The sequence below is a fragment of the Macaca nemestrina genome, chromosome 13 (genome assembly GCF_043159975.1).
Source record: "Macaca nemestrina isolate mMacNem1 chromosome 13, mMacNem.hap1, whole genome shotgun sequence".
Lineage (NCBI taxonomy): Eukaryota > Metazoa > Chordata > Mammalia > Primates > Cercopithecidae > Macaca > Macaca nemestrina.
In genome coordinates, this window is record NC_092137.1 from 4,039,828 (window position 1) to 4,047,070 (window position 7,243).

At 47.2% G+C, this 7,243-nt stretch overlaps 1 long non-coding RNA gene across 1 annotated transcript; it reads left to right on the forward strand.

Annotated features, from left to right (window-relative positions):
- The first annotated feature begins 337 nt into the window (after window positions 1–337).
- LOC139357758 (uncharacterized) lies at window positions 338–5,422 on the forward strand. The gene is made up of 3 exons (XR_011611410.1): window positions 338–808; window positions 1,620–1,672; window positions 3,439–5,422. It is a non-coding gene; the product is annotated as an uncharacterized lncRNA (long non-coding RNA).
- The last annotated feature ends 1,821 nt before the right edge of the window (window positions 5,423–7,243 follow it).

Below are 7,243 nucleotides of genomic sequence, written 5' to 3' on the forward strand. Positions count from 1 at the left end.
TTAGCTTCTTTGCATTGGTTTATAATGTGCTCTGTTAGCTCAGTGAAGTTTGTTATTACCCACCTTCCGGAGCCTACTTCTGTCAATTCAGCCATCTCAGGCTCAGCCCAGTTCTGTGCCCTTGCTGGAGAGGTGTTGCAGTCATTTGGAGGAGGAGAATTACTCTGGCTTTTTGAGTTCTTAGCAATTTTGCATTGATTTTTTTCTCATCTTTGTGAGCTTATCTATCTTCGATCTTTGAGGTTGCTGACCTTTGAATGGGTTTTGTGTGTGTGTGTGGAGGGGGGGGGGCTTTTATTGTTGATGATGTTGTTGTTCCTTTCTGTTTGTTTGTTTTTCTTTTAACAGTTAGGCTACTCTTCCATAGGGCTGCTGGTTTGCTGGGGATTTTCTCCAGACCCTAGTTGCTTCTGTTTTTCCTGTACCTGGAGGTATCACCAGTGAAGACGGAAAAACAGCAAAGATGGCAGCCTGCTCCTTCCTCTGGAAGCCCTGTCCCAGATGTGTACTGACTAGTTGCTGGCCTAAACCTGCCTGTAGGAGGTGGCTTGAGACCCCTCTTGGGAGTTCTCACCCAGTCAGGAGCCATGAGATTTTGGACCCACTTAAAGAATCAGTCTGGCTGCTTTTTGGTAGAGCAGGTAGGCTTCCTCTTCCAGACCATCTGTATTCTCCAAAGCTGGCAGGCGGGAGTGGCGGAGTCTCCTGAACCACAGAGAGGGTGGCCCCATCTCCGGAAGCTCTGTCCAAGGGAAAGATCAAAGCTCTGTCCCTAGAACCCTTGCTGGAGAGGCTGAAGCCCCCACAGGTAGGTCCTGCCCAGTGAGGAGGAATGGATCGGGGTTTTGCTTTAAGATGCAATCTGGCCACAATCAGCTAAGGCAGCTATGCTGCTTGTGGGGGATCCTTCCTCGTGTGGACCATTTGTATTCTCCAAAGCCAGCAGTCTGGAATTGCTGAGTCTACCAAACTGCAGAGATGGTGGCCGCCCCTCGCCCTGGGAACTTGGTCCTTTCTCAGGACGACTCCAGCCTGTTGGCATTGACTGGCTGGAATTCCAAACCAGTGTGTCTTAACTTGTGAGTTGCTATGGAAGCAGGGCCTGTAGAACGATGCTGCTTGGCTCCCTTGATTTAGCCCCCTTTCTAGGAATTTGCACAGACAAATTTCCCACCTTGCTGGGGTTCCTGGGGCCAGAGTATATAAAACTTCTGGGTCTGTATGTGCCTGATTAGCTGCTCTGCAGACTCCACACAGCTCTGTGTATCAGGCATGGCCCTGGTGGTGTCGGCTCACAAGGGGATTTCCTGCTCCGTGGGTTGCAAGGATCTGTGGGATAAGTGTGGTTTCCTGGGCAGGGTCACCCAATCACTTACTACTTCCTTTAGCTGGGGGTGGGGGTTCCTCTGGCTCTGTGCCACTCCCGGGTGGGCTGTTGCCCGACCCCACTTTTCTTCATTCTCTGTGGGTTGAGTTGTTTGCCTAGTCAGTCCCAATGCAAGAACCTGGATATTTTAGTTGAAGATGCTGAATTCACTCACTTCTTTCATTCCCCCTCCACGAGTGCTGTGAACCACAGCTGCTTCTAATCAGCTATCTTGGCCCCTCTGCTTTTCTAGTATTTCCCATGGTCTTGTGGAATTGAAATCACATATACATGAAGCAGTCAATAGTAAGTATTTCTCCCTTTTCTGTGTGAACTAGGTATGAAGGAGGTAAGTGGGTTTGAATCTGTTTTTGAGCCCAGGAAAAATTTAGCATTGTCTAAAGATAGGCAACACAAAATTCCTGATATTGCATTGAAAGCAGGATACTATGTAAATCCACACAGAAGTTGATGGGAATTGAGGATGGAATCAGAGAGAAACTGGCAATGTTTTCTATAAATTAGCACATTTCTGTAACCAGTTGGACCACTAGGGGACAAGCTTTAAAATCTGGGAAGAGAAAACATGCTTTCAGAAGACAGTTTCATGTTGGTGCAAAGAGACTCTGAGGTTAGCCCTGCCTGAAATCACTGCACTGAAATCTGTGGGGCCTGAGCTAGGGCGGGCACCACACATTGTATATTTATAGGCAAACCTACTTCAGAAACTATGCCAGCCAGAGAGGAGTCATTGCTTCTTTCATTCTGTGGCCCCAGGAGATTCCTTGAGAGGTCACCACCACCCACGCGGCCCTGGGCATGTCTAAGGATGCATTTTGCACATCGACCTGGGAATGTCCCTGGTGTAGGCACATCCATGCTGGCCCAGTTTTCACAGGGACCAACCACTCCTGTTAGAGTGGTGGAGATCTGTCTTAGCACAGTTCTGTGGGTCCCAGGAAAGGCTGATGTTTGTGGTTAAACAGAGAAGCGGGGGCCACAGAGCATTGAGTTATTGTTGGTATTGTCCGATTGTCCTCATGGTGGAGGAGAGAATGGCCCAGGTAGGGCTTCTGGAACATGAATCCATTCCTGCCTGTGGCTTCCAGCTAAGCAGGGCAGAGGACCCACTAGCGTGCCAGTGGTCCGAGTTCTGTGTATCCCCTTTCAGACCTTGCTGTGGGCACTATGCTTGCAGCCCAGCTGTTTGTCAAGGATGATACAGCACTGTGGTGCCAACTCACTCAGGACCCCACTCAAACAAGCCTTCATGAGCTGGGGCTGGAGCACCCACCAGCCTGGCAGTGCTTCCACATGGGGCTGGCATCAAGCACGGCAGTTCCTGGTTGCAGCAGGCGCCAGTGACAGAAATTGAGGCTACTCGAGTAATGTCAAGAGGAAGCCCAACTCCAACCAAATAGTTCTCTCCCTGCAGTGTTTCTATGTCAATATGAATGAGACAGCTAATTTCCAGGGTATAGAGAAGCTGTAAGAATGGTACAAATGGGGTCTGGTTTTGCCTGTACCCACCTGAGCTGAGCTCTGTCATGCTGTCTCCTCAGGCTTCAACTGTGTCCACTCTCAACAAGGACAGCCTGCGCAGTCAAATCGGAACATTTACAGAGACTTAGCACATGCACGTAAAGAGTTACGTACATGTAATAAGAGAACGTGTTACATGTTCTAGACCTATCTATCTCTGTATGTACATATTAAAAACTAGGCATTCACGCCACACCTCTAATTCTCTTCAACACCACAGGGCCATTCCTATTTTCCCGTGTTTGTGTGGGTAAGTCCCTTCTTGGGTGGTGAGGAGCCTGGCTCCTGTTTTCCTCTAGTACCACCTTTACTTGAAAATACTTGGGGCATCCTTCCATCCCAGAACTGCGTTCCTCAATTCCTCTATATGAAACCAATCTCCGCTGCCCACTGAGCTACTGCTGACCCACTTAGAATATGGATTCTTTATCGACAATTTTTTAGAACTTTTATTTTTTCTCCAAGGAGAATTGGCACCATATAGCCTACTGTTACTACACTGCTTTATCCCATTTTCTACCCATCATCAGGCTCTACTTCTGGCTGAGGCTCTAAGGGGTCAACTCCCTGAGGCGTTTGCAAATCTGTGGCTGAGACAGCAGAAGCCACTGGAGTTTTGGAATCATCCCACACAAGGCGCCCTTTCTGGGTAATGAACTTCTGCTGGTGCTTTAGGCATTCATTTAAGGGAATTTCTCATCGTCAACATTTCTGTTTATTTATTCAGTAAAGATTTATTGAGGATTTATTAATATGAACCAGTCACATAGATCAGATAATATGAAAAAATGTCTTTTTGCCAAACTTGAAGTTCCTGAGGATAGACAGGGCCTGTGAATTGTTAGTTACTGTATTCCCAGCATCCATTTGGGAATAGAACAGCAACCACGATCTCATCAGTAGCTTCAGAAAGCTGATAATCTGTTGGCAGATGTGGAAGGACAAACACTCCCAATGTGATGTGAAAGAGGTGCTGCTGGCCTCCCCCCCACATCCAGTGTCAGCTGGGCTTTGAGCTGTTGTTTGGAACATTTGGCAAAATATGTGATTGGCTGATGAAGTCTTCTAGTATCAGAATCTTTGCTGAAGGTCCAGTCCAATTCTGGGAAAGCAGCGAGAGCCACATCTGACATTGCACTTCCGGACTCGTAGCTGTAAACCTGGTGGTGAGCACTGCACACAACGCTTCAGTGTGGCACAGAAGTTACCACGAGAGGAAGGGTCAGCCTTCAATGCTGGAAGGCCAGTGGCTTAGCTTCCTGCGGCCACTGTTAACAAATGTTCACAAGCCTTCAAGCCCTTAACCCTGGGGTGTTAGGAGTTCAAACTGAATTTTGGGGGACATCAACATTCAGCCTATCACATTTCTGATGTGTATCGATTAGAAAAGCACCGTTACAGATTTAGTTTTGGATATTTCTGACTTCCTGGGAAGAAACATTATCAGCTTGAGGGTCAATTTGTGAATATTTCTGCTTTGGAGATAACACCGTTCCTTTTTTTTTTTTTTGAGACGGAGTCTTGCTCTGCCACTGTTTTTGAAACATAATGCAGGTTTGATGCTCATGCTGACCTGACACCTTTAAATGAGTTATCGAACACATTCACGCTGAGGGTTCAGGAAAAGTGGCTGTAGGTGGCGACCCCTGGCCTCTCATCTGTACCCTCTATGCTGCAACATTCTGGGCTGATCTAGGTTTGTGACCTGCCCTCCACTCGGTTCTGTACTTCATGCCTACTGATTGAGGCCCTTGCTTGGGGTCACTTCCCCAGCATTGACAATGACACCCTTCCCAGATGTGATTCCTGGAGTTGCCCTCCCCTGGGCTCAGACAGAATGAGCCCCTCTGCTTCCGCGTCCCATCCCCAAAGCTCTCCCAATGCCTTTGTCCAGGAACACTCTGGAGTTAAAAGACGATGTTCGAGAGAGTTAGTTGTTCAAATGAGCACAAGTAGAGATAATTTTGGGCCCAAACACCAGCAAAAATGCCTGAACTATATTCTTGGGGGTGCCTGGCATTCATATTCCTTTTAATTAAAGCCCCCACCAAGAAATCTGGAGGAGAATATTACATAGCTCAGGGGCCCTCAACAGCAAATGGTCTATAATACATCAGGAGGATGTTTTATTGGAATAAAGGGGCAAATCTTCAAACATTACATGTTTAATTTATAGGTTGGTTGAATCACCCAAGTTCAATAATGTCCCATAATTTCTCATCACCCCCAGAGGCTATTCTCTCGGATGAAGATGATTTTCTTACTGGGAGTGCACACTCAGCTCCTCCTCTCCTCCTCGTGGTCTGTTCTCTGCTTTCTGCTAATGTGCAGGTTTCCACCCTTTCTCTAGTTGTGCACGGAGCTGACTGTTTCTTCACACTGGCGTTCTCACTCTGATGTTTAAGTTTCTCGCCGCCCTAGGGAAGGCTGTCCTCATTTTCCACCAAGAAGAGCAGGAGGAACAGTTGGCTAATGGGGCACTCGGCAGAGAGGGTCGAGGCAGGTGCCCTGTGAGCAGCAGTAAGCAACGCACCGGGGAGGGAGGGCGGGCGGGTCTGCAGCATGAAGCGGCAAGATTGGGCCCTTGATTGCAATTACTTCTTGTCACAGACGTTTTAGGAGGTTGTTTCCTAGGTGACGTACTACATGGTATTCTACAAAGTGACTACTTCGAAAACAGCCTGCTTGGTTTTGAGGGTGGAGGTCATATTGAAGTGCTTACGGGGGGCTGTGAATCACGCTGTTTATTATGAAGCAGGTACTTAAAACGGGTGCCCCTGCCCCCAACAACCGGGATGGCACCTTCACTATTGGAAGAGATGTTGGGTTAAATAGCAGTTTTAAACAAACAGACCCGGAGATAATGGTGCACCCAAGCACACAGGCTTTAACTGGCAATCTTTTGTTGCTGAGTTGGCCTAACCTAACCCTAAAAAGCAAGCAAACAACAACAGCAAACCCATCTAGTCTATGATGTAAGATGCCCTGGAAGACCTGCCCTCCACCTTACCCATTGGCGTATGTCATCATGCAGAGAACAGAATAATAGAACAGAAAAACAGGAGTGGGTTAAAGTAAAAGATTTGTTTCTGTGGTAATCGAGAGGCTTCTAAAACATGTCCAGTGCCCGGCAGTGGGTGCATTCCGGTGGAAATCCATCCTGGATGGTGTGTGAGGCATCTTGGGCCTCAGGCCTCTAGAGATTTGTTGAATGAATATTACGTGAAAAGAGATACACTGAACTGTAGGCCTGATTTTTCTGAGAAATGTTGAAAATGTATTCCCAAAGAACTGCCATATAAAAGCAGGGGGCTTATAGCATTACAACAGAAGAAACAAAATATAAACAAAATGGGTCTGTCATCATTCATGACCTTCACGACAGGCTTCTGGCTTCTCAAGGTTGATTTTCCTGCTGAGACAAGCTACTATACAGTTAATGGGCTAAGACACAGTTTCAGACGCCCGTTCTGACTCAATTCTCATTACCTAGTGAGAGAAATCTGTTGTGTAAGTGGCATGGTGCTGCTTACTCTTGACCTAGAAGGGAGGTAAATGTAAATTTTTAGCTTATTACATAGAAGAGCTGGGAACACTGGAAAATGAGTTCTTTCGGAGATTGTATTTCTTAAATATAAGACTGTGCTTAAATATAACTGAAAACAACTTCTGTAGAATCACTTTCAGAGTACCAAAGTAAAGGCTACTCTTCTTTTTCTCTTTCTCAGTTAGAATCATTTAATTAAAAAAGAAAGCACTGGCCGGGCGCGATGGCTCACGCCTGTAATCTCAGCACTTTGGGAGGCTGAGTCAGGTGGATCATGAGGTCAAGAGATCGAGACCATCCTGGCTAACATGGTGAAATCCCGTCTCTACTAAAAATACAAAAAATTGGCCAGGTATGGTGGTGGGCACCTGTAGTTGCATCTACTCGGAAGGCTGAGGCAGGAGAATGGCATGAACCCAGGAAGTGGAGCTTACAGTGAGCTGAGATGGCACCACTGCATTCCAGCCTGGGTGACAGAGCAAGACTCCGTCTCAAAAAAAAAAAAAAAAAAAAAAAAAAAAGCACCAAGCCTCTTCAGTGGACCAGGCTTACAGCCTGAAGGGAAGCCAGCCGCAGCGTGCCCGGCTGATCAGAGCAGTAACTCGGTACCTTGTTGTCACATTTCGTCTTCGCCATCTACTCTCAAAGCCAAGTGCACAGAACCTCTGCCGCTTGTGCTGAGGTTAAGACTTCTTCCCTGATTCCTCACGGCTGGGCGTCCCAGAGACATCCGTCCTCCATCAGAACTTCTCCACGGGCTGCCTGCACCGTGCTCAGAGTCAAAAAGG